Source organism: Eschrichtius robustus, chromosome 3 (genome assembly GCF_028021215.1).
Source record: "Eschrichtius robustus isolate mEscRob2 chromosome 3, mEscRob2.pri, whole genome shotgun sequence".
NCBI lineage: Eukaryota > Metazoa > Chordata > Mammalia > Artiodactyla > Eschrichtiidae > Eschrichtius > Eschrichtius robustus.
In genome coordinates this window covers 105,677,810-105,705,800 of record NC_090826.1, presented here as the reverse complement: position 1 = coordinate 105,705,800, position 27,991 = coordinate 105,677,810, and positions in this window count along the sequence as shown.

Sequence of the window (27,991 nt, the reverse complement as noted above, 5' to 3'; positions counted from 1 at the left end):
ATTCACTGGGAATTCAGAGTTTTTCCTAAAGATGGTATTGCCAACAATCACATGGGGTCTTCGTGTCTGACTGACAGAGATCGTTTAGACTTGGAAATATGGACACCTATCTCTTGAGTGACCTGCTGGTAATATTTACATCCACATTCACACAGAAAGGTGGTGTGTTTTAACTCCAGGCTAAGGTTCAGCCCCATACACCTCACTGAAGCATCGCTGACAGAAAGGCTGGTCTGGGAACTCCAGCTACACAAATAAATACTGGAGCAGGGCCTAACAGGAAGACCCTCACTACCCAATTTTTTCCAGATGGCAGTGATGGATGGCTGTATGTTTATGTTTCCTTGGTTTCCCAGGTGACTGGTGTCCTGGTTTCTACTGGTCATTGCTTGATGAGCTTTTCTTCGAAGATGTGAGTCACCTACCCCAACAGCCCAGCTCTTGGCCTGCAGGTCTACACCGCACTCAACATCGTCAAGAGAGCATTGTGTTTCTTGGATGGCTAGTTAACTCTTTTCTCACCACTGCTTCCCTGAGCCTCTCCTCGTAAATTTCCAGAACTAGTACAGCAAGATTCAAATCTAAAATCATGTAAAGAAACTTGCGGTAGGCAGAATAATGGTCCTTCAAAGATGTCCACGTCCTAATCCTCAGAAGCTGTGATTGTGTTCTGTTTCACGGCCAAGGGGAATTGAGGTTGCAGATTAAATTAAGGTTGCTAATCACTTGCCCTTAAAATGGGGAGACTAGCCTGGATTAACCAAGTGGGTCCAGTGTAATCAGAAGGCTTCTTAAAAGTGGAAGAGAGAGGCAGGAGGAAAGATCAGAACCATGTGATATGAAGACTGGACTTGTCACTGCTGGAGGAGGGGGGCCACGAACAAAGTGGTGGCTTCTAAGAAACTGGAAAAAGCAAGGAAAGAACTAATCCCTAAAGCCTCCAGAAAAAAACTCAGCCCTGCTGACACCTCGATCTTAGCCCAGTGAGACCCTTGTTGAACTTCTAACCTACAGAACTGTAAGATGGAAAGTTCATACTGTTTTAAGCCACTAAGTTTATGACAATTTGTTGCAGCAGCAATAATAGAAAACTAATACAGACCTAGACAGGGTGAACACTGGCTGGGCCTCCAAATTCCACTTGATATAAGAAGTCCTCCCTCCTTCAGCATGATGTAATCTAACAGAATACATTCTTCCCCGGGCATGCTAGAGGCTGGTGCACACACACTGCTTCCCACAAAGTTTTGGAAAGTGAGGGATGATGGAACCCTAATCACCAAGCCCTCTTGATTCCTTGTGAGTAGGGAGAAAGAGCATGGGCTTTGGGATCCAGCAGACCTTGGTTCAGGTCCTGGCTCTGCTGTTTAATGCCTCTGTGACCTTGAGTGAGTCAGCCTCCCTGTTGTTCAGTTTCTTGAGGGGCACATTACACCCTCACAGGGTTGCTGTAAAGAGTAAATGAAATAAAGTGTGTAAAGTATCTCAGGGCATAGGGGGAAGGTAGAAATACAATAAATTGTGTCCTCTTCTATCCTTTGTAATTCTTTCTCAGATCTCTCCTGTCCTCTCTGATCCTGTGGCCCTGGACTGCATTTACTTTCTTAATATCTCTTACTAGGACTGTTTTGACAGCCCCCAAAGGGCTAATTGCAGACTTCACTCCTCCTCGACAGCCCTCTAGAATTTTTTTTCTAGAACACAGATTTTCTAGAACATGACACCTTTCCTGCTGCCAATCAGTAGCTCCCTGTTGCCTATGGATTGAAAAATTTGAAGTCGTTTAAATGGCTTGTGTGCATCCTTCACAATTTCATCTCTGCTCCCTTCTGCATGACAGCCCTCTAGCCTAGCTTTTCTCCTTGTCATGCTTTTACTTACTTCTGCGCCTTTGTGGCTTAGTTGCTGTTTTCTATCTCTGGAATGCCAGCCTCCTCTCCTTCACCTAGAGAGCTCCTTTTATCTTTTGAGGCCTGGTTCAAGTGTCCCACTTTTGCAGAGACTTTTCTGATTCCTCTAAGAATTTAGCACGGCCTCCACTGTTTCCATCATACTATGTACACTATGGAACTTATCAGAGCACATTTTGATTAGTTAATACACCTGCCTCTCCCTCTATCTTTGATGACAGAGACAGTGCATTTTGCACTTTTGTTCTCAGAACTTTGCATATAACATATATTCAATATAATATATACTCTGTTTTTATGGGTATGGGTGAATTAGTGAATGAAAAAATATGTGAACAACCCACATCTTTAAAGCCGTTGCCATAGAATTCAATTTTACCTTTCACATCCCAGGATAGGTGGCCCCAGGATGGCCTTTCTGTGATGTTACACACACAGTGAGCCGTCTAAAACAATAAGATTATTGAACAACTTTGCATTTGTTCCTTTTACTTTGGTTCCCCAAAGGATGTTACTCTTAAATTCATAGGAAATATGTTTTTGAGTGCCAATGAAACCATAAGCCAGTAATTCCAATATAATGGTTGTGGAAAGATATGAAATGTTTTTGTCTACCTGGTCAACTAACTCCCTCTTTTCTGGGAAAGTACCTTCTTTCTCTTAGGAGTTGCTTCTCCTGCCCCCCACACCAACTATCACCATGGAATTTGAGCAAGGACTGCCTGTCACAGTGGAGAGGTAGGGACAGAACTCAAAGCTATCCAATCAGAACCTTCTCTGCAATTTAAAAAAAATTGAAGCTGGAAGGCCTCTTTTCCCCTTCCAAAATGCATTTTAATACAATAATAATATCATATTATATATTGTTCATTATCTGATTCCTCTGCCATAAGGTAGAGTTTCTGTCTTTGTACAGAAGGTCTTGACGAATATTTGTTAAATGAATAAACAAATGCTGGGGATGTATGAGCTAAGGACTTCCAGGAGCCATGAAACCTGCCATCTCAAAGAAACTGGTAGAGAACATGTAGAAGGAAGCAAAGAAGTAAGACAGGGTCCCAGGAGGTTCAAGTGTCCTAGTTCTGGTCCTTGAGGTTCTTGGAGCTTCTGTGGTTCATACCTTCCATTCATCCCTTTCTTTTGGCTTATGTTAGTTTAACTTGGGGTCCTGTCACTTGCAACTAAGAGAGTCCTGACTGATCTAAAAGTTTTATTGTAATAAACTGAACTGGGAGAGCCCAGGAAAGTGACATGTGGAGCTGACCTAGGGTAGGATATGAATGCATAGCAGTCAAACTCCTGGGTGTCTGAGTAAAGGGACATTTGAGGAAGATTCATGCTGCCCAGGAAGAGAGAAAAAAACTATAGTCAATGAAGATGTACTGGGTGAGATCACATACGTGTTTCCCTTTCCCTGTTAATTCTATTTACCCCATCCTCTGACACCCTATCAGGGTCCCACCAGAGAAACAGAACCAGCAGGAGATACATATTAAGAGACTTATTGCAAGGAATTGGCTTCTGCAATTGTGGGACCTGGCTAGGCAAGTCTGAAATCCATGGTGCAGGCCATCAGCAATTTCAACTGATTGAATCAGGCCCACCCAGATTATCTAGGGTGATAGCCCTTAAAGTCGGCTTATTGTAGACTTAAATTACATTTACAAAATATATTCACAACACCACCTAGATTAGCGTTTGACTGAATACCTGAAGACTGTAGCCTAGCCAAACTGACACATCAAACTGACCACTGCATAGCCCCCCACAGCCAATCTACCCCAGGTGGTTTTAGGGCTTGAGACTGCACTGCCGTGCTCAGGGCCCACCTAGTTGGCTCCGGCCACATGCCCAGTATCCGATCAGTGTCACTCTCCAGTGACCCTCGGTCCTACTGGATTCCTAACAGTTTTGTCTTCAACTTCTACTTTTTGGAGTCCCAGTTCCTGTTATCCTTTTTGAAGTTACATGACTGTCCCTGCTATTAAGCCAACTCATGATGGACCAAAGTAAGGGTTCATAGGTTTTAACCTGGTCACTCCTTCACTTAGAATTTTTCAGTGGTTTCTCCTTGCTTTCGGAGAAAATCCAGAGTCCTTAAGACAGGAAGTGATTTAGCCTCTACTTAGCCAGCTTTTTGCTTTTAATCACTCTGCATGCCAACAAACTTTTTTTTTTTTCCCCATTTAATTCCCTAAGCATGTCTTGCCTTCTCTCACCTCCATTACTTTGAAAACAGTATTTCCTTTACCTGGAGTTCCCTGGCCTTGATCTTTATCTAAGGACTTCTTATCCTTAAAAATGAAGCCCAGGCCTCCTCTGATGCAGGAAGGCTTGACATTCCTCTTGCCTTACTGGTTCTGGTGCCCATCCTGCGTTCCATGGCACCACCACCTCTCCTTTCATACACAACATATTGCATACAATAGTGCGTCTATTTATTTTATTTAAATAAGAGGAAGGTAGAAAAAAGTGCTATAGAGAGGTGTAAAAAGAGAAACATGTGGTCCCACCTCCCAACAGATCTTTCTGCCAAACTGTTAACACTTCCTTGTTAAATTTTCAGAAACATTGTTTATGCATATATCACTATACACACACATATAAAATCCTATTTATGAATGAGGTTATACTAAACATGCTGCTCTGCCTCTTGCTTTCTTCACTTAAATAAGAAAATATTTTCATCCCAACACATAGCCATTTAATATATGTAATGGCCAAGTAGTATTCCACTGTAGCAATAAAAAAAAAATTTATTTAATGAGTCTCATATTGATGAATGTTTGGGTTATTTTGGGGTTTTCATATTATTCATCTATCTCAGGTTACTTTTTTTAAAAATTTATTTATATTATGTTTATTTTTGGCTGTGTTGGGTCTTCGTTGCTGCGTGGGCTTTCTCTAGTTGCAGCGAGAGGGGGCTACTCTTCGTTGCGGTGCACGGGCTTCTCACTGTGGTGGCTTCTCTTGTTGCGGAGCACGGGCCCTAGGCACGCGGGCTTCAGTAGTTGTGGCACGTGGGCTCAGTAGTTGTGGCTCATGGGCTCTAGAGCGCAGGCTCAGTAGTTGTGGTGCACGGGTTTAGTTGCTCCGCGGCACGTGGGATCTTCCCGGACCAGAGCTCGAACCCGTGTCCCCTGCATTGGCAGGCGGATTCCCAACCACTGTGTCACCAGGGAAGCCCTCTCAGGTTACTTTTATAAGTGTATCTCTAGGATAAATTCCTAGGACTGGTTCAAAGGACATTTAAACATTTTGAAACTTACTGCCAAATTGCATTCCAAAAGTGTGTACTAATTTAAATTTTGACTGACAGTATGCAAGTATTCTTACTTTGATATTTTCTTTCCAATATCAAATATATAAAACTTTCTAATATTTGCCTATCTGTTTGATGAAATTTTTTTGTTGTTGTTGTTTTGATTTGCAGTTTTAAGTCCCCATTGAGGTTGGGCATCTTTTCACATATTTCAGGTCATATGTATTTTACCTTTTTCTCAGAACTCCGTTTATAAATACACACACACACACACACACACACACACGTATTTATTTATTTATGTTTAGCTTTTTCTGAGAACTCCCTGTTTATAACTTAATTAATTTATTGTCTCTTTGAAGTAAGAAAATTAACACTTTATCTGTCATGTTTGTTTGAATATTTTTACCAATGTATTATTTGTCCTTGGACTTTGGCTATGGATTTTATATAAATGTTTTAAAGTTCTCAAATGTAATATACTAGTTTCCTTTATGGCTTCTGGGTACACTGTGTGTTGAATGTCTATTTTCTTGGCAGGAAAACCAGACCTGGGATTCAAAAGGGAAAATCACCCTTCATGCTAAAAGATTATTTTAAGAGCCATGGAGAAGTGAAAATGTATAAGGAATTTTATTACAAAATGCTTCTGTTCTGGGTCCTAAGGAGATCCTGTCTCAGCTCCTAAAAGCTGGCAGGGTGAAGAGGGCCAGGCAGTCTTAATTGAGGATTTCTTAACTTAATTGAGGTTGGGTTTCAATTCCAGCCTTGGGAGAAGCCGTATCTCTCTAACCATCTCCCTCGTCAATGCACAGATCTCACCCAGCCTTCTTGCTGAGAAGTCTGAGAAGAAGAAAGGTCCCAAACTATGTGGAGCCACAATTCTGACTCACACTGGATGGTTCAAAAGAAAGTTAAGTTCACTCCTGGCATCTTCCCACATGTTCTTTCTGTGTCATGAAATGAAAAATAAATAATGATCATCATTTGGAGAAGACAGTGTCCAGGCAAGTTAAAAGGGATAGACTGGTTCAAGCTGGTGGCTTTCCATCTCCCTCTATACAGTCATAACTTACAAAACACACACCACCTTAGGCACATTGCTCCCAAAGTGTTGGGGGCTGTTAGAAACAACAGCACTGTGACTCCAGCATGTTCATTCCCACTGACTTCCTGTCATCTCATTAAGAACCACATGTGAAGTTAAGGACAGCTTCTTCCCAGACAGCAAGTGTCCCAGGTGCCCCATATGTAAAGCTATCATGAGTTATCATGTCTTGTAGTTATCATGTCTGTAGTTCTGTTTGGGCCCATGCTGGCCTCTTTGCTGGTGACATCAGCATTGAGACAGGATGACAGAGTTAAAGGTAGGGTTAGAAGAGGATTAGGTGCTGGAAGCAAGCGTGAAGAAATTGCCCAAATCCAGCCCCTGAAGAAAACCTGAGTCATGGAATTGGCCAGAATTGGACAGTAGGTTACCATAAGAGAAGACACAAGATTGGAGCAGAGGCAGAACCAGAATCTGTGGTCAAATCCAAGGTCAAAGCCACACGGAGTTAATACAAAAACAAAGTACAGAAGTCAAGGAGCAGGGATAGTCAGTCCAGTTAAATTCTCAGGAACAGAACAGTCTCTCTTAGAAGCCCCAGTGCTCTGCCCCATGGGCACGACTCTTAATTTCGAAGGCATTTGCTGCAACCTTCAATTTCAGAAATAGGAAAACAGCTGGCAGCACTGCAGTAGGACCGGCAACTATGCAGACACAGACCGACTCTGCCAGCAGAGCACCACACGTCCAGGAGGACAGGCGTGGTCCTGAAACATCAGTGGTCAGGTGTGTGTGGGAACAGCTACTGGGGAGACCCCAGGCATGTGGTTCTCTGGGCTCTGTGCCCCTGCTTCTGTTCCTTGGCCTTACTCCTACCCTTGGCTAGAGCTCTTTAATTATATTTTATTTTATTTTCCCTAGCTTAAATATTGGTTTAACTTTTCTTTTTTGATTTCTAGTTGTGTTTTAAAAATTACAAAAGTAATGCCTGATCATTATAAAATATTCAAGTAACATAAAAGTATGTAAAGCAAAAGGTGAAGTCTCTTCCTTACATTCTACTCACCCTCTCCAGTGGAAATCAATGTTAAAAGTTAGATTTGTATATGTTTAGATTTTTCTAGGTACATATATATACCTAGGTTATTTTAAAAACATATGGTCACACTGTTTATACTGTACTGCAGCTTGCTTTTTGTAACTCAATCATACCTTACAGATAGCCATTCCATTTCAGTATATATATATATATATATATATATATATATATACACACACACATATATATATGTATATACACACATCTACTTCATTTTTGTTAATGCTGCATAGTCGTCATAACAAGAATATGCATTAATTTTATATTGTATTTTATAATATAAGTAATGTTGCCTTGAACATTCTTTTAGTTTTTTGTTTTTTTGTTTTTTTTAGGCCGCACCAAGTGGCATGTGGGATCTTAGTTTCCCGACCAGGGACTGAACTTGTGCCCCCTGCAGTGGAAGCGCAGAGTCTTAACCACTGGACCACCAGGGAAGTCCACCTTGAACATTCTTGTACAGGTATTCTTGCTCACTATAGAGTGTTTCCATAGGATAAATTCCTAGAAGGGAATCACTGAGTGCATATTTAAAACGTTGATAGGTACTGCCGATGTGACTTCTTTGTTCCAGTTTAGACTTTCACCAACAATGTGTGTGAGACTCTTTCCCCCCGCCCTAATCACCACTGGATATTATTATTTTATTTCCCAAACCAGAGTCTAATTTGATGTGCACTCCAGGCTTCAATGTACACTCCAGGTTATGGGTGTTCTGAACCTGGCACTGATCTTTAGGTTGTGAATGCTGCTTTGGCAGGCTAGAAACTCCAGGTTTGGGCCTCTTGGGTTCTTCTACTACTTCTACTCTTATGTTCACTGGGGCATATAAAAATTTGATATTGACAATTCCATACATTTTACAGTTTACCTAGTATCTTCCCCACCTTATTTTATTTAATCCGCACAAAGTTTCAACGGGGTATGTAGGGAGAGAATTTTTATTTTGGGGACTCAGAGCTGTTAATGACTTTTTTAAGTTCACATAGTTAATAAAGGAAAGAACTAGGACTTGAATACAAGTCTCTTAAGTTCAAAATCCATGTTCTAGCCACCATTTCCCCCTCCGGCTCTCTAGAACAGACAGCCATCAGAGTTTGTGTTTCCGATCAGTAGCTTTCTATCCTTTTGTTATGTGTACTATCTCTAGAGAAACTTAAGTTTGTTGGTTGGTTGGTTAGATGTGGGGTTGCTGTAATTTGTGACTTAGGGGTATCAATTTTGCTCATAAAATGTTTTTGCAATTTGAATATTCTGGTATGTGGCCCAAGGTGACCCAGGGTAACATCTCCAGGAGAAGATAACTGGCGGGGTGCCAAGAGGCCTCATGGTGACCTTACCTAGTAAGTGTCAGTGCCAGAATTGGAAGCAGGCCTGTCTGACTCCAAAGCCGAAACCCTTTAAAATTTACTCTAGCCACCACCTCATATAGAGCAAGATGCTCAGGGCAGAAGATCAATGCATTCTTTCTTTATAGGCAAATTACATGGGAAGCCAGATTCTCACAAGGTTGCATGCTGAGCATGGAATCAGAACAAGGAGGGTTCAGGGTCTTACGAAGCTAATTTCAGCTCAAGTAGCTGAAGGCCAGCTTACCCACTAGGCGGGTCACACACTCAAAAACCAAGAGGCTCAAAAGACTGAAACGTAGATGAGTCGAGCAGGTCAGGGAGCAGGTGTGATAGGGAATAGTGGAGACTGCGGCAATCCGGAGAGTGAACCCTCCTCTAAAGGGAGCAGCTGCTGCTTTATAGCTCCAGCCCATTGTAGCCAGTTTAGCTAAGCCAGGTCTTCCCAATTTTTCAATAAAAGCTAGAATCCTAGATTTTCCTATGTGAAATTAATTGACAACTTTTAAAAATACTGTAACTCAATACAGTGTAGACAAAGCAAAATTTGTATGTGGGCCAGACTTGGCCTATCAGGTGCCAGTCTGCGAGCTTTCACTGTAGGAAAATGAAAGATTTTCTTTTACCAAGAAAATCATAAAGCTCAGAGCCATTTAGAAAGGCTTCTTTGCCTCTAAAAGATTAAGATCGGCACTCTTTAGATTTTCCTTTTTATCCTCTGGGATCCATCTCTGTTTATAGTTGATCCCCAGATAGAATAGAGTATATTCCATTCCCTTTCCTCTTACTAAATTACACCTACATTTCAGCCATGTCTCCTTGGGAGGATTCTTAGCTCAACTTTTGGTTGGATTGACACGTATAGAGTCAGTCCCTTGCATTCTTATTACTGCCATTATTATTTTGGGAGTTGTCATTATTCTTATATGACACAGCTAATCACTGCCACTGAGTGTGAATTTTACTAATTCAACTCTCAGAGGACAACCCAATTTTCAAATCCTTAAAGGGTCCTTTACTGCTGCCAAATTATAGGGACAAAAAAGCTGTTTTCATCTTTTTCAGACATTAAAAATTGTTTTTAAGTACATAAATATACCTTCATTGGCTTACAGACTTTTTTTTAGTGAGTGATTTATTCTTCTAAGAAGATTTGGGGGAGTTGCAGCTTATAGGAGACGAAGGAAGAAATAGGGACACTCTTCTAGATACCAAAATAAGCAAGAGGAATTGACTGGATTTTAATTCAAAATGAAGACTGAACTTTGCTTCTAGATCTCAGTGATGTTAGCATTGACCCTCCTTCCCTTCAGTTGAAGAGACAACTATTCCTGCCTCATGACACACAGCAGCCTCAAGACCAGTTAAGCTATCACTGGAAAGCGGAGGAGGAGAAAAAGCTCCCAGAAATGGAAGGCAGCTCCGCCCTTTAGGCACATCATGCCAATCAGAAAGACACTGTAACGCATCAAGCACATTTCCAGCAGAAAAGAACATGTGAATTTAATGGCATTCAGGCACAGGGGATTCTATCAGCATCTTTCCTTCATAACAGAACTATTAACAAGACACTAATTCAAGATTTACTAATCAGACTTCCCCACTAGACATTATGTTGCCTTTAGTGTTGAGACATGACATGTGGTGACACATTACAAAATAAATGACATTTAGCCAGAATCTAAATAGCTAGGAATCTAAAATAACCAGATCTCATCTCCCACCCCACAGTCTTGTACAATGATAATGATGCCAACCCAAAAAAGCCTGACATTTTGAAAGTTTCTAAAGTTTCTCCAAATCACCATAAACATTTATTTATTCTCTTGTGAAATGTGTGTTCATTGTTTTTATGGTAAGCTGATTCTTCGAAAATTAATAATCTGAAATATGAGACTCCCAAGGCAGCTTTAGCAAGAAAATTTCCCATATTTGCTTCTCGACTATCCCATCAGATTAACGAAGAATTTTGTGGGTTTCCACTTCTTAAATTTGGGTGGTGAAGAGCACAGTTAAACAGACATGGGCTTGAATCCTGTGCACTTAACCCTATGATCTTGGGCAAGTTTATTAACACTCTGAGCTCAGTTTCCTCAAGAATAACAATACTTACATCACGAGGGTATTTGTGTGGGGACTGAATGAAATAACGTATAATGATAACATACCATAGAGTAATTCTTTAATAAATGGGGCTGCTAATGTCTTCAACTCAACCGCCTGTTTAGAGGGCAATCAATGGCAGTGAGGCATATAAAAATGCATACTGCTCTGAAGGAACCCTCTCTGCTGGAGACAAACTGCAACCACCCAGGAAACCTTGAGAGATCAGTCTAAGACCATTTATAGAAAAGGGCTAAGTGACCACCGTACAACATCAGTTTGGAAATTGAGAGACATTGTAAATGCAAGAGGGAGGCGATATGGGGATGTATGTATATGTATAGCTGATTCACTTTGTTATACAGCAGAAACTAACACACCATTGTAAAGCAATTATACTCCAATAAAGATGTTAAAAAAAAATAAACAAAAAACCACACAAATGGCAGGGCATTCTTACTTCCCCATTCTCACCTGGTCCCAATACTGAGCAGCAGAGCTGGGCAGAGGGAAACCAAGACCAAGCTCCCCACCTTCCTGCCCAATGCGCTTTACAACCTGCGAGCTGCAGGCTGAGGCATCACAGCCAGGCTGAGGATGGTGGATGCAATTATCTCCCAGCCCTTTGAAGCTTCAGCCAGGAATATTTGTTGTCACTATCACATGTGATTATGACAGCAACGTCCTCCTGCAGAAGACAGAACTCTTTGTCCACCACCCTCCCTCTGTCACTGCCAGAGAGCAGGAAGTGGGGAGAGGGGCTGGCGCCCCTCTCCTCTTGGTCCAATTTCACACATTGGTTTTTCGGCATTAATAAATTGGTTACATTTGCCCCACATTTGGCAGGCGAGGTTTCTAATAACACTCTGATCCCTTCAGAGAACATGAATCACTGGCATGCGGGGGGCTCTGGTTACCTCCCCCCACTCTCTGCTGCTAAAGGTCCCACACATTAGCAGGGGTCAGGTGCTCGCCTGGGCTGGGGCAGAGTCTAGGACAAGGGCCATGGCTTCGAGGCACTGTCACGGAGCTCAAAGATTTTCCCTCAGAGGGAGAACAGATAACTTTGAGCCCAGGCAATGTGCAGCTTTCTTCAGCTGTCAATCCTACCTGGTTCGCATATAGATTGAGAAAACGTGTGAGATTTTACCACAAGAATCAGTCCAGAGAATTCGAGGCGGGGAGTGGGGGGTGGGTAGTGGGTGGAGAGGGGATGGGAGAGAAAAAAATGTGGGATGCAGATGTCTGAGAGTTACGTGCTGCCCCAGCCCCACTTCCTTTGTGAAGCCGGGAATCTTGAGGGATGGATAGCCTGAAAGAGGACAGTGTACATTTCTCAGAGGCAGCTTTTCTTCTTGCAGAGCAATTAGGTGTGCAAAAGTTCCATGACCAAGGGGAAGTCCTGAGAAGAGGTCCAGAGTTAGGAGGCGGCCACAACTGCAGCCTTGGCAGGACAAGTAGAGGGATAAAAGAAGGGGAAAGAAAGAAGCTAAACAGAGCATGGGCAGGCCTGGGACAAACACAGGGAACAAACTAGGGGGAACAGAAGGAGGGAACAATGGAAAAAGAGAAAAAGAGAATCGAGAAGAGATGGAGAGGAAAGCAACTCAATTGAATCTGATAGATATTTTATGCTAACCTCCAGCTGGGGGAAAGAAGTGTTTTTACATAACAAGTATACATCAAATCCAGTTCCTGCCTTCCAGAGAGCTTACAGATCAGTTAAAAAAAATCGGCCACACAACTCATCCTGGAACAGAATATGACAGGATATAAAACAGACAGCAGTGCCATGGAGCATGAGAAAGAAGGGCAGAGGTTATCGTGGGGAGGCTTAGTAGACGAGGTGGGTCTTGAGAGTCTTCTAGAAGGCAGGTGAGCTAGGCACAGGTGTGGGGTGGGGATTCCTGGTAGTACAGAGAGAGGAGAGGATGAGAGGGAGGAGAGGAACAGCGGGTAATGACAAGACAAATAGAAAGGAAAGGAAAATGAAGTCTGCCACCCACAGCTGCCTTAGTTACCACACAGGCCACAACTACCTTAACACTTTTATTCAAAGGAATTAGAATTAGAAACTTCCTATGGGGTCCAGTAAGCTCAGGCAAGCCACCCCCAGCAGCTCAGCTCCAGGCCTGGAGGGAAGGAAGGGAAGCAGCTCGTGCACCCTGAGCAAAAGCAGGCAACTCTTCTCTCCTGAGGGCACCAGACGGGCCTCAGACAGAGGTTCCCAGTCAACCCACCTAAGGTCACGGACACATCCCAGTCTCACCTGGTAGGTTCCCAAGCGCCCTTTCTCTGTGCCATATCCTTCACTCTGTGGTTTTCACATTCCCAGGAAGGAAGATCTTTTTCTTTTCTGTTTTTCCCAACTTTTTTAATTTGAAAAATTTAAAATCTTCACGAAGGTTGAAAGAATACCATACTGCACACAAGGCACACTTGAATTGTTTCACCAGTTATTAAAATTTGATTCCATATTCAGTGGTGTGCTGATAAACCTGGTCTCTGGGGGCAGGGGAGGAAGCCCTAGGTGTAGCATGTGCCAGTTTCTGTGGTGTAAAAAACTCTCACCATGACTGATTTCAAGCTAATTTTAACCATTAGTTTAGCAAATGGCTTGCAAAACTCCTGAATATTTATCTGCTCTCAGGAGCTGGTAAGAGCCGGTTCCAGTATACCATATTTTTCCTGAACTATTTTAAATAACTTGCAGATATCATGGCACTGAACCAAATAACTTCAGCATGTGTCTCCTAAGAATAAGGACATTCTCAAACATAATCACAACATCATTATCACACTTAAGGGAAAAATTAGCAACATATTTCATTATCTAATATACATTTCCTACTAAAATTTTCCAAATTGTTTCCCAAATGTCTTTCATAGCATTTTTTAAAAAATCAAGAATCCAATGAAGGCTCCATATTGCATACGGTGTTTGTTTGTTTGTTTGTTTTAATCTAATCCGACTGCTTTTTCAGCTACAGTTTTTTTATGACATTGACTTTTTTGAAGAGTCCAGACCAACGGTCTGTAGAATGTGCCACAGTCTGGGTTTATATGGTTGTTTCTTATGGTTAGATTTAAGTTAAATATTTATTAGTAAAAATAATCCAAAGGTGGGCTTCATATCAAAAGGCTCGAACAACGTCAGATTGTTCCACTATTGGCGATGCTGTTTGATCACTTAAAGTAATAACCACCAAATCTCTCCAAACCAAACCTTTTCCCCTTTGTAATTAATAATCTGTGAGGAAATATACTGATTCTGTGTGAACATCTTGTTACTCAAGAACTTTTTACTCAGTGGTTAGCATCTGCTGATGTTACTTGCCTGAATCTATTATTACAGTAGGGGTTGAAATATAATGATTCTCTAATTCTATCACTCTTTCTGCATTTATTAGGTGGAATCTTTTTTTTTTTTTTTTTTAGTTCTTTGTTTTTCAGTATGACTGTGGACTCATGGGCTTTTTTTCAAAAAATGCAATGGATTTTAATCCATTACTGTCATTTTCTTTTTGATGTTCAAATTATTCCAAAGTTGGCCAGTGGGAACCCCTTCAAGCAAGATCCTGTGTCCTTTTGACATGACCTCATTAATCTTTAAGTATTTCCTTTCTTTCTGACACACCAAGATTCCCCAGGCTCCCTTGTGTCTGCCCTGCACCAGAATCAGAAGCAGTTAGTTCTTCAAAGAGCCCTGATTTCTTTAGTGGGAAATGATATTTAGAAATCAAGATCTGGGTGCAAGGTGTGCTCATTGCTGCAGTGGTGTTATTGCTTTTAGATCCTTTTGGTTGACATGGTCAGGGGGAAATACATACAGATATATATATGTATGTATATGTGTGTGTGTAATTTATAAACAAAATATAATTTGTATATACATAATTTACAAATATATATATACATACATATATACATATACACACATATTGAGTTCCCTAACCCCCAGTATCTCAGAATGTGATCTTATTTGGAGATAGGGTCTTTACAGAGGTAATGAAGCTAAAATGAAGTCATTAAGGTGGGCTCTAATGCAGTATGACTGGTGCCCTTATGAAAAGGTGAAACTTGGATACAAAGGCAAATACAGAGGGAACATGATGTGAACACATAGGGAGAAGACGGTCATCTACAGGCCCAGGAGAGAGACCTGGAACAGATCCTTCTCTCATAGCCCCCAGAAGGCACCAAGCCTGCGACACCTTGATTTTGGACACGGCTGCCAGATTTGCTGTTGTTCAAGCCACCCAGTTTGTGGTACATTGTTATGGCAGCCCAAGCAAACCAATACACTACCATAAAAATTACCACAAATTTAGCAGCTTAAAACAACACATATTTGTTCTCTCACACTTCTGTCGAAGGCTGGTTATGAATCTCACCAGGGTAAAATCAAGGTATCAGCAGGGCTGCATTGCTTTCTGGAGTCTCTATGGAAGAATCTGTTTTCTTGCTCATTCAGGTTGTCAGCAGTATTCAGTTCCTTGTGGCTGTAGGACTAAAGTCCCCATTTCCTTACTGACTGTCAGCTGAGGGCTGTTCCCAGCTTCTGGAGGCCGACTGCATGCCTTTGCCCATGACCCCTTTACTCCAACTTCAAGACCAGCAGTGGCAGGTTGAGTCCTTCTCATGACTTGACTCTCTCCTGTCTCTCCTTCCCTTACCTGCTCTTCTGCCTTCCTCTTTTACTTTTAAGGGCCCATGCAATTTCACTGAGCCCATTCAAGATAATCTGGAATAATCTCCCTAAATTAAGAATTAATTTTCATTCTATCTGCAAAGTTCCTTTTGCCATGCAAACACAGGTTCCAGATGTGGACAACTTGGGAAGGGGGGCGTTATTTTGCCTACTACATGATGACATCAATACATTTAGTTATTTGCTTTGTCCAACAATATGCATAGGAAAGTTTTAGGATTCCAATAGCATTATAATTATTAACAAATAAACAACTAAGTAAAATTAAAATTTCTTTGAAGTCCTTTTTATCCCTACACTGAGAAACTGCACATAGAGCACTATGTTCAGAATTTTATTTGAACCCTTTTCTCTGTGTGGTTAGATTGTCAATTTGATAAACAACTTGATGCGTTTGTTTGTTTGTATTAAAATTGAAGGTTTATTTTATTTTTTATCTTTTCACACAGTTTTATTTTGTGAATAAGTAAAACATTTATACCACTTAGAAGCCAAAACTATTAGAAAAGATATACCTGGAGAAGGCTCATTTGCATCCCTAATCCAACTCCTAAATTCCAAGGACTGGTGTGCTGGGAGCTGGCTTCTCTGATTGCTATCACTGCTGCTATGTAAGTCAAATCTTCGACATATTGATAGCAAATATCCAAGTACAAATCCATCATCATTTTCATCAACTACAACCACTTATTGCAGATCAATTACTGAGAACAAAAAAGAACAGAGCAGTCCCTGTCCCAAGGTATGAGAGTCTCCTTGAATAGACCTGGAATGCTACAGAACAGGTGAGGGAGGCTCAGTACCGGACAAAAGGTTTAACTACATGGGGGGGTAGGGCCTCAGGATGATCCCCCACTGATTAGCGCTCTGGAGAAAGGCTTCATGGAGGACATAAGGCTTGATTCAGAGCACGTTAAGAAAGGAAAATGGCATGAGCAAAGGCAAAGAGGTATATTCCAGACTGGGGAACAATTAGCCAACCAGCTTGGAGGAGTGGAACAAACACTTGAGCTGGAACTTGGTAAAAGGCATCCAGGTTCAAATGCTGCCATGTGACCATAAGCAAGTCATCACTCAACCTTTACATTTCTCAGTTTCCTCAACTAAAAACGGAAATAAGGCTAAGTAGTAAGCCATTCTCAGAATAATTTGATAGTAACAGAGTTTCTTTATGGATATACTGGGGATGGGGAGCATGGAGCTGGAGAATCAGGTCTGAAGCAGGTAACAAAGGACCTTCATTACCAGGCTAAGAAGTTTGAATTCTATATTATAGGAGCCAGTGGGAGGATTTTCTTTTCATAAGTAATAAATGAATTTATTATTTTTAAACAATATAAACTGTGGTGAATAATATGATAGATATTTATTTCTGCAAATTATTGGGTTGGCTAAAAAATTCATTCAGGTTTTTCTGTAAGATCTTACGAAAAACCCGAATGAGCTTTTTGTCCAACCCAATACTTTTTTAAAAAATTAAGCCATATGTACTAATGATCTTTCCATGCTAATACTTTTTCTCCTTAACCAATGCATAAGTATTTCACAGGATAAATTAATAAAACCTAGTTAGCAATTTCCCTACTGAATACATAGGTTGTTTTTTGTTTGCTTTTTAAAGATTTTTTTCATGTGGACCATTTTTAAAGTCTTTATCGAATTTGTTACAATATTGTTTCTGTTCTATGTTTTGGTTTTTTGGCCTCGAGGCATGTGGGATCTTAGCTCCCTGACCAGGGATTGAACCTGCACCCCCTGCATTGGAAGGCGAAGTCTTAACCACTGGACCACCAGGGAAGTCCCCGTAGGTTGTTTTTAATTTTACAACATTACAAATAAGGTAGTAATGTATATCATTGTACAGTAACCCTTGTGCCTTTGTTCACACAAAGGTACCTCCTTAGGAAGGGTATTTCTTGTAGTGGCTCTAAAATCTCAACATGCATCAGAATCACCTCTCCAGGTGATCTGTTGAACCACAGATCCTGGATGCCACTCCCATAGTTTCTGATTTAGTAGGTTAGGGGTCGCACCTGAAAATTTGCTCAGGTGATGCTGCCGTTGTTGGCCTAGCTCAAACTTTGAGAACTGTCTTTCTGCACGATTGATTCCTAAAATTAGAGTTGTTGGGTAAAAGCATATGCAAATTTTTCACTTTGATGAATCCTGCACATTATCTTCCACAAAAATTGTATCAGTTTACTTCCCCACCTACAGTGCATGAGCATGCCCATTCCCACACCCTTGGAAACACAGGCTATTATAACTTTTACTTTTTTTGCTAATTGAATGGTAAAAAATGGAATCTTGGGAGATAAGATTGACGTTGTTTAAGGGTACAAACTTACAATGAGTAGCAAATAAGCCATAGTGATCAAATGCAAGTATAATGAATATAGACAACAATATTGTACTATAATTATGTAATGATAAATATAGCTACAAAGGCAATCATACTACAATATATAAATGTATCAAAGTAACATGTTTTACATTTACACAATGTTATGTCAAATATATTCAATTTTTAAAAATGGAATAGAATCTCATTATTGTTCTCTTTTACAGTATCCTGAATAGACAATAGTGTACTATAATTATGTAATGTGATAAATATAACTACAAAGGCAATTATATTGCAATATGTAAATGTATCAAAGTAACATGTTGTACACCTTAAATTTACACAATGTTATGTCAAATATATTCAATTTAAAAAAATGGAATAGAATCTCATTATTGTTCTCTTTTACACTATCCTGAATACCTTTTCATTATTTTTTACTGTAACTTCTAGTTTTTTATCTTATTATAAGAATAATGTTTATTGCAAAAAATTTAAGAGCTCTGAATAAGCAAAAAGAAAATAAAGTCATCCATGATTCCACCACACGTAGATCACCCATAGTAACACTGGGTGTATTCTGTAACTTTTTTTTTCATTTAATAACATACTGTGATCATTTTTTCCATATCATGTCATTAACTGTTCTTCTCCAACATCAGCCTAAATGGATGCATCATATCAATGGAATGTCTCTGAATGGGAACTGACATTTACAAAATGACTCTGGGAAGACTGATCTGGGAGCAAGATTTAGAATGGGAAAAGCCTGGAGGCAAGGAAAAGTTAGGAAACTATTGAAATAATACAGGAGAGTGGTGACAGTGCAATTAGATGACAAGGAATGAATACAGGAAACATTAGGAAGAAAGAGTCAACAATCTTGTGAGCATCCAAGGTGGAGTGTGAGGAATAATTCAAAGCTAAATCCAGCGGGAGTACCCTGGTTTCAGAATCAAAAACTTGTGAGATGCCTTGAAAGGGACAGAGATCATCTTTCCTATCTTTGATCCATTCATTTATCTCAGTGTAAAGGTTTAGGGGATGGAAGTTAACTTTATAGAGGACGAAATTCATTAGGAGCGCAGCAGTCTTGAAATCCCAGAGCCCAGTCTTCACGCCTAATTTCAATGTAGGGATTAATTATTTGAGAGACTATGGTGAGGTGGAAAGACCACACTCTTGAGTATTAAAAAGAGGGCATTGTGCATCGCTGCTTTGTCACTTATTGTGACCTTCAGCAAGCCTCTTAACCTCCTTGAATTTTTTTGTCTATAAAATGAGAATAATATTTACTTCATTGAGTTGCTGTCAGAATTAAAAGGGACGATATATGTGAAATGCTGGTCCACAGCCAGCAAATGTTTGAGAAGTGGTGGTTTCTTTTATCACTGTAAGAATAGCAATAATATAAAGTAACAACTTCCCTATAAATCATCCCACAACTTGGCTCCTCCCTGAAGGAGTGTTCATGGACAACCTAGGCAAGTCTGTTTGACAATGAAATGAAACTCATCAATGAAATGAAGTTAACTCTGAAACAGTCCCTTTCGTGAGTAGCCGTCTGCAGTGGCATGCAGAGTGGGCTGCGACTTACCTCTTGAGCTGAAGCTCTGGGGATGTGCTGTGGGGTGGCTGCAGATATTCCGCGTGTGCTGGATTCCTTCAGAGGTTGCCTGAGAACACTGCAGAGATGTGCACAACAGAAGCAATGAGGAGTTTAAATCAATACTGACAGACTTGGTCCTTTTTCTTCTTTCCTTCGCCTTCTACCAGCTCACAAGGAACTCAGGCTCCATATTTAGCTCTAGCCTCAGGGTACGGGTGCTGATTGTAATAAGTCTGCAGGCAAATCAATCTCTCTCAGTTGTGATCTTCCTTCCTTAAAGTGGGGATGTTACTTCCTAGAGTAAGTCTGAGGAGCAACTGGGGTACTGCATTTGAAAGTGCTTAGCAGGGTATCCAAGAGGAGTGGACACTTACTGTTGAGTTTCTTCTGGGAACCTCTCTAAGGCTACCTCTCTATAGGCCAGCAATAAGTAAACCATGCCAGAAAATGTAGTTGTTTCAGCTGCTTGGCAACCACCTAGCGTAAGATTAACAGAGACACCAGAAAAGCCATCACCCTCCCCGCCCCCCAACCCAACCTGCCCCCAGCAAACTCTCTGACATAGCAAGAAACACGAAATATCCACCCTCCTAACTTAACTCTTGTCCCTCGAGGTTGAGGAAAAGAAAACTTAAACTCAGTCACCAACACCCCATTTGCCTTAGGTGACATGAAACGCATTTCTGCATGGCAGTCAACAAATGCTTCACCAGAGAACGTGGTGCTCTGCCAGAGAAAGTGAACCAACACTGATGCGTCCACTATCTACTCCTATAGGTCAAGCCCTCTTATATGCCCTGTATAATCTTATTTACACAAGCCCATGGGCATTATTATCCTAATTTATCAGATGAGGAAACAAAGACTCAGAAAGATTGAGATGCACAGCATAATAGGTGGTAGCTACCTCCCCCTTTTCTTCTTTTAAGTTAGTTTCCCAACATATGTTCCTATCATCTTGGTTGCTTTACAGACCAACAGTCTTCCAGCCCACGTGAAAGAAGAAGCAATAAAGACCATATTTCCACCTTTGGATCTGTCCAGTTTCATCCAATCCTAAATTAGTCACAAGTTAAATTCAGCACGTGCAGTGTTAAACTCTACTATCTACTACAGTATTAAACTCTGTAGCTTTACTATGTACTATCAAGCCTACATTGATGAGACAGTGAACAGGAGAGAATTATATTTTTTAAGTTAAAACCTGACTTGTTTACTCACTTGCTAAAAACAAATTTTCATACAGGATGAACCAGTTCCTGAATTTTTTTTTTTAAGAAGACCATTATGTTTTCAAGATGAAATGAATGGAAATGTGCTGTTTCCTGCTGCCCTGTCTCCCTGCTCCTTTTCTCTTTCTCACCGTGTGTGCGTCTGCCACGGGTTTCTTCTATCCAGAGATGCTCACAGCTGTTTCCCTTCCTCTCTCTTGAGCTCTCTAGGGCAGCTTTCATTCTTCTACCTCAGCACGCCTGGAGCCACGTGGAAACTCCCCCACGGTATGATTGCTTCCACACTTTTCTAGGCTTTAAAGAGTATCAGCTGAGAACAGCTTATTGATCCCAAGTGGGGAATCCTCCCTGGCAGAGCAATTTGCAGTCGATGAAGGAATGTTGAGACGTCCTTCTCTTCCTCTGGCCCCCACCTCCACGCCCACCTGCAGGCTGACACCCTCCAGCCTAGAGCTCATCCTTGCTAGTGCCTCCTTTTCTAAGTATTTCTGGGGAAGCTGACTTTTCTTTCTCAAACACTGATCAATTTTTTTTCTTATCGAAGTATAGTTGATTTAAAATATTGTTAATTTTAGACATACAGCAAAGTGACTCATTTATTTTTTTCAGATTATATTCCATTATAGGTTATTACAAGATACTGAATATAATTCCGTGTGCTATATATAGTAAATCCTTGTTGCTTATCTATTTTATGTATAGTAGTTTGTATCTATTAATCCCATACTCCCAATTTGTCCCTCCCTCCCTCCCTCCCTCTCCCCTTTGGTAACCATACGTTTATTTTCTATGTCTGTGAGTCTGCTTCTGTCTTGTATAGAGATTCATTTGTACTATTTTTAGATTCTACATATAAGTGATATCATATAGTACTGCAATATTTATCTTTCCGACACTTCACTAAGTATAATATTCTCTAGGTCCATCCATGTTGCTGCAAATGGCAATATTTCATTCTTTTTTACAAATGAGTAATATTCCATACACACACACACACACACACACACACACACACACACACACACACACATCTTCTTAAGCCAATTGTCTGTTGATGGGTATTTAGGTTGTTTCCATGTCTTGGCTATTGTAAATAGCAGACACTGATCATTTGAACCACTTGATCATTCCAGTTTTAAATTAGACCTCTATCTAGTTCAGAGGTTTTATTTTGAAACCCAAATATGGAGAAGAATCAGTTGCTTCCCAAGTGCTTAAGTCCCAGGAGACATGGATTCCACATGCTCAGGCAGCATCATACCTTCTGCTACCCACCAACAGAAAACCGGTGGCGGGGCTAAGGCAGAGCAGCAGATGCCGTTGAACGTGTTATTCTCGGTTAACAGGGACTTGCTGCGGTCTTGTCAGTGCTCAGCACCGAGCGAAGGAATGAGGAAGGGAGCAAGCAGGGCTGGAGTGCTCACTTTGCTCCAGGCACTATGCTAGTCATGGTCAAATATGGGATTTTATTAATCCTGTCCATAACCTCTCTAGAAGATTCAGCCTCATGCTCCTAGAAAATGAAGACTTTCCAAGGACCTTTCTCCTATCATCACTATTTTATCAATGAAAAAACTGAGCTCAGAGAAGTTCAATGGTTTGCACAAGCCCACGCAGCAAACAAGTGGCAGCAACACAGGCAACCCAGTCCTCTGCCTCCAGGTTCAATGCCCTTTCCGTTTCTCCACCACGGCAAGGGTTCCACTGACTCAAAATTCACACTGGAAATAAAGTCAGTGTGTTGGATTTTCCATTTTGGTACTGCGATGTCTGCCATTATTTTATTTAGTCAACATTCCAAAGGTGATGTTCCTTTTCAGCCCAGGTACTGACTATGAATGCAGCTGCCTGGTTTGCAGCCTCAATATTCAAACACTCTGGATCCCCTTAGCCCACTTTCACAATGATAGGCTTTCCCTTCACAAAACAGAACTTTCATTAAGCAGCAAAACTACAGATTTACTTATATTAGCATAAGTTCACATTTAAAAGGCTAATAAAATTTGGAGCAAGATTAAAAAAAAATAGAGTTAAAAACAAAGATGAGTTAACCTCTTAAACTTAAGCCTTTCCCTCTTTCCATACTCTGCTTCAAAAAGGAATGGTTAACTGTTCTTTTCAGCTACAGTATTAAGGTCATAAATTATTCTTCTTCCTGACACTCAAAGTCTGCTGCAGGATTTTTCCTCTAAGGAAATATGTCACTGCTAGTCAACAAGAAAGACTGTTCTTTACTTTTCAGTGTGTGCCCTTTCTACTTTATATAAAAGGCTTTTAGTTATTATTAAAAGTGGAACTGAAAATCCTAACCTATAACAGAATTAAATTTTACAATACATTGAAATAAATCATCATATAGGTTTTAGAGACATTATATAATTCATTCACAGGTATTCAGACCATCTAAAATAGCCTCACTCCCATGAATGTTTTATCAATACCTCTGTTCCAGTATCTTCTCATCTTTCTTTGGTGAGTAATTTCTAAAGCATTGTTTATTCACTCTTCCAGAACAATGGCCCCAGAACCAAACGGCAGACCAAAGAATACAGTGAAATCAATAAAGTGTAGTAGGTGGTGCTCAGGGTGAAAACATCTAGAGAAGTGATGAAAGATACACCAATTAGCCAGTCATTCTGCAAGAATTTACTGTGTGCTTGTTTGATCAAGGCTATTTGATTGCAGGACCAACTAGTTTAAATAAAGAAGGAGATAGTTGTAAGGATATCAAGATCTCAAGTGAATTGGAGCTGGAAACTGGAAGGCCACTGGGGGCTAAGACAGCCCTTCGCCCACCTTGCTCTCTGTGGGACAGCACAGTGAGGCGCAACAAGCATGACAGCATAGATAAGACTTTCAAGTCCACGGTCTGCCACTTCCTAATTAATCCGGACAAGTTAACTCTCAGTGTTGATTTCCTAATCTGTAGAATGGGGATAATAACTACCTCAAAGTGTTACAGTGAAGACTAAATGAGATGATGTTTGCCAAGTGTTTGGCACAGGACAGTACTCAGAAAAGGCTAGTTTCCTTTTGCCCTCGTTTGTGCGAGGCTGTATACCAAGTTTAGAAGCACCACATCTGAAAACGGTTTTCATGGCACGTGGAAAGCAAACCATTAGCGTTTACACTGCTGAAAAACCAAGAATTCTCTACAACACAGAGAGAAGATATTAAACAAATGGACACTTTCCCAGCATCTCCCTTTTTCTGGCGCCAAATAACAATATTATTAATTAACATTTACACAGTGCTTAACAGTATAGAAACCATTTTTCTCTAATGTCTCCTTCTGTTCTCATAATGACCTTGTAAGGCTGATATACTTACTAGCCTCCTTTTACAGCTGAGGTTAAATAAGCTGGTCAAGGTCACATGGCTCATAATCGACACATTGGGATTCAAGCCTGGCCCTTCAACTCTAAAATCTGTTATGCTTTTCAATGCAGTCGCCAGAATCTAATTAAGTTCAGTATTGACTATTTCAGGAACTGATTGCCCAATTTATTATCTGATTCCCCACCCACTTCCGACCACTGCACAAGGTAAAGTCCAAACAATGTACTACAGCTGTTAAAAGCCCTTCACAGCTTGGTTCCAGATTCTCTTTCCAGCCTCGCAGAGCGCATTAACCAAGCACACTGTACTCTCCTGTGCCTCTGTGGGTTTGCTCACCTTTTCCTGCCCTAAAAGTGTCCCTTCTAGTCCAGCGATGTCCCACAAAACTTTCAAGGTCCAGTTCAAGTGCTGCTCCCTCTAGAAAGCCTTCCTCTTAGCCCAACACCAGGCAGAATTATTCCTTCCCTCCTCTGGCTTCCCTAGAGTGTGTTCACACAGCTTCAAACTAGAGTAACTATAGATGGTGACAGGAACAAAAGTTTTTTCACCTTTGCATCCTCAGAATCTATCACAGCACCTGGCACATAGTAGATACTCAATAAATGTTTATTGAATTGAATTTGTTGAACGTTCCAAAAATTGTGTAACCACAACAGAAATGGTTCTGTAAGAACGTATTTTGGTCATTACGATTATGTGCATATACTCTGCCTACCCCAGAGCACTGTAAATGAGGTCAGAGTCCTTTTCTTATTCATCACTGTACCCCTGACAGCACTCACCATGGTTTGTTCTTAATAAACACACAATAACATTCAAGAAATGGGAATTCTTTAATATAATATAAAGATATACAATAATTACATGAAGAGAATTGTGAAGTATAATAATTAAATTTCATGTCTTCTGGTCAAAGGGCGTATGTACTTTGAAGCCTTACCTTGTAGAGTGTGCCCAGGTAAGAAACACCTGGGCACACAATTCCAATTGTGGAATGCAAAGTCCAGAGCAGGGAGCCTGGCAGCTCTGCAGCTCACCATCCCAAATCCCCCACTATGCCAGGAAAGAAGCAATGCTCTGACCAGGCACTAGTTTCAAATAATTTCTCCAAGATGGCGCAAGGTACCTAAGAACAAGGGGTAACAATAATTAAAAGCAAAACCAAACAAAGTATGTGTGAGCTGAGCCCTGCTATTATATGACACAGTGATCATCCTACTGGTAATTTATAAGAGGCAGGGAAAGCAGTGGTTAAAGCAGGAACTGCCTCTGCTCCAGTTTCCTCACCTATAAAAGGAGAATAATGCTTGTAATTACTTCATCAGGTTGATGTGAAAATTAAATGAGTTAATATATTGAAAGAGATTAAAACAGTGTCTGCCACATAGAGTAAGAGTTTGCTTTTCATTATTATTGTTGTTGCTGCTGCTGCTGTTATTAACGACAGAACAACAGGGCAATTTCAGGGGGAAGATGCAAAATGTTCACCAACCTCAACCAAATTCTAGGCCAAAGTCACTTTGTTTTACTGACCTAGATTTCATTACCAGACTTGAATACTAAAGGAAATCATTAGGTATCCTTGACTTTGCCCTTGAGTGGATCTGAAGCCTCAGAAGTAGTTGGAGATCTTTCCACATCTCCAATGGGCCTTCTGGATTGGCTAAAGTGAAAGATTAAAAATTGAGCCCTCCCCCTTTCTTTCCCATCCATCTCCACTCTACCCTCCCTCTGCTGTAGACCACCTCACCAGTGCCTGAGAGCACTCTGTGCCTCTCTGACTGTTGTCACCCTCATTCTTCCCCTGCCAATTGTATCCCAATTGTCCTTGGGTCCTTTAGCCCTTTCCCTGTGACCATGAACCTCATTTATCACTCATTTGTCTGCATCCATATGGCACTCATCATCTGGCTTATACAGGTCCCTGTACTTTGCTGCGTGTTAATCTTATTTCTCGGCGAGCAATGAACTCTGCAAAGGCAGGCCAAGCACCTGCCTGGTGCACCAGGTTAATCTGTGCTCTGAATTCCTGCTGCCTGTCTGTAAGGAGGTGCATGATTTTACTCTGATATTTCGCTGTCTCTTTAGAAAAAAATTTTAGTGCCTGTGATGGGTTGAGAGAATCTAGTCATGTTTTACAAAAGACCTTAAAAGAAAATGTAGAGTAACACGTACCGGGTATTGTCCAGATGTTTATTTTAAATAACTTCTTCCTAGGTGTTAATTTTAAACCCTCTTCTGTTTTCACAGAGGGTACTTGCTCCTTTGACATATGTCTTAGAAAGGAAGAGTTCTTCCTTCCCAGGTAGCTGCACGGCCCAGTCCCACCCAGTTTTGAAGCCAGTCTGACAAAGACCAATGTTTTCCCAGGGGCTCAGACCCTTACCTGGTAGGTCTGGAACCTGTCTATGGAACCCATCTGCACCATATCTGCTGTACTTGATGCTGAGCGTGACAAGCCACAGCTATCCCTTTCTCCCATCAGAAGGCCCAATTTGTGTGACGGGGCTTCTCCCTCTGTTTCCTACAAAATACTTCCTTTGTGCGCTGGCATGTTTCCTGGTGCCCCAGCTCACTTAGGCAGCCAGCCTGACTCTGTTCATTCCCCCTCCATGGCAGGGGAGCAGGGCACTGCCAGACAAAAGGCTTCAACTTTCAGTGCTCTTATGGGACAAGCTAAGATTGCCGAACATTAAGGCCAAGATCAAGGTTAATTCACTGCAGGGAAACGCTTACGATGGAATAGTAACCCAGAACCAGGAACTCAGAACCAAGCTTAACTGTATGTTACTATGCTATACTGATTGCTGCCAGATTGATTCATTACACTGGACCTTCTCAGAAAGCCATGGCTTGAGTCAAGTATGAATTCACTGACCCCTGCAGTGGGTAGCTGGGCATCTTTCTGATGAGCTCCTGAGCCAGAGCTGATTCCAGCTTCTCAACTTTCACCTCCAGCCCCTACCACAGAATCCTGCACAGCTTAATGCCAATCCCTCTGAGACAAGACTTTCTAAGGTTTTCCTTCATGGGAACTAGAGCTCAAAAATAAATCTAAGGGTAGGAGGATACACCAGTCCTCGCATGCTACCTGGAGGCTCCAGCCTCAGCACCACACCAAGTTAAGAGTCCTTTAACGGAGTTCCAGGAGCTGCCACCGGCTCATCAAAACAGGGTGCCCTGGTATGGTTCTCCAGCCCTCGTTCCCCTAATGCTGTCATTTCCAACTAAGAAAGTTTTTATTCGCTGTGCCTGTTTGCCAAAACTCATATAAATCAGAGTGCACCACTTTGCAAGACTTAGATTTGATTAATCTTAAAAAATTTAGAAGCTGCATGAGTGGGGTTTGAGATTAAGCGTGCAAAGACGTTTAGGTGCAGCCTCCCCACAGCCTTCAGATTGAGATGGATGAGGAGCAATACTGGGTTTGAGCTGCCCATAATTGAAAAAGCGTGTGCCCCAAATATCACATTTATCCTTCCTTTCTCCAAGAGCCATAACTCTAAGGCCTTCCGTTAGAACCTCAATAAAGTGAATGTCTTCAACTTTAAGGGTCCCAGATACCCTCGGCGTTTATGATACTTACAGAACAGGGTTAGGAATGCTGCGGATAAAAGGTATTGTGCGGGGAGAGGGGGGTCAATTTCCTAAAGGGATCTGGCCGCTAGGCTTCCCTGAGAACGCAGCACAAAACTGTAGATGAGCAGCATTTGTGTGTGAGTGAACAGTAGGAGGGAATGTGAACACACAAATCCAATGTGCTAACTCCGGGAGGGAGGCTGTGCCCATAGCGGTCACAGCATCCTCCCAGAAGGCGCCCCGGGCACAGTGAGAGTTGCTAGGGGCCAAATTCTAGGGCCTCCATTCACACTCGGTTCTACATAAGTGAATGTGGTTCCTGAAGCTTTGCAACGTGGTGGCTTGTAAGCAGCAGAAGCCAAAGGAGAGACCAAAATGTGAGCCCCAGGGGCGGGTTCATACGTCT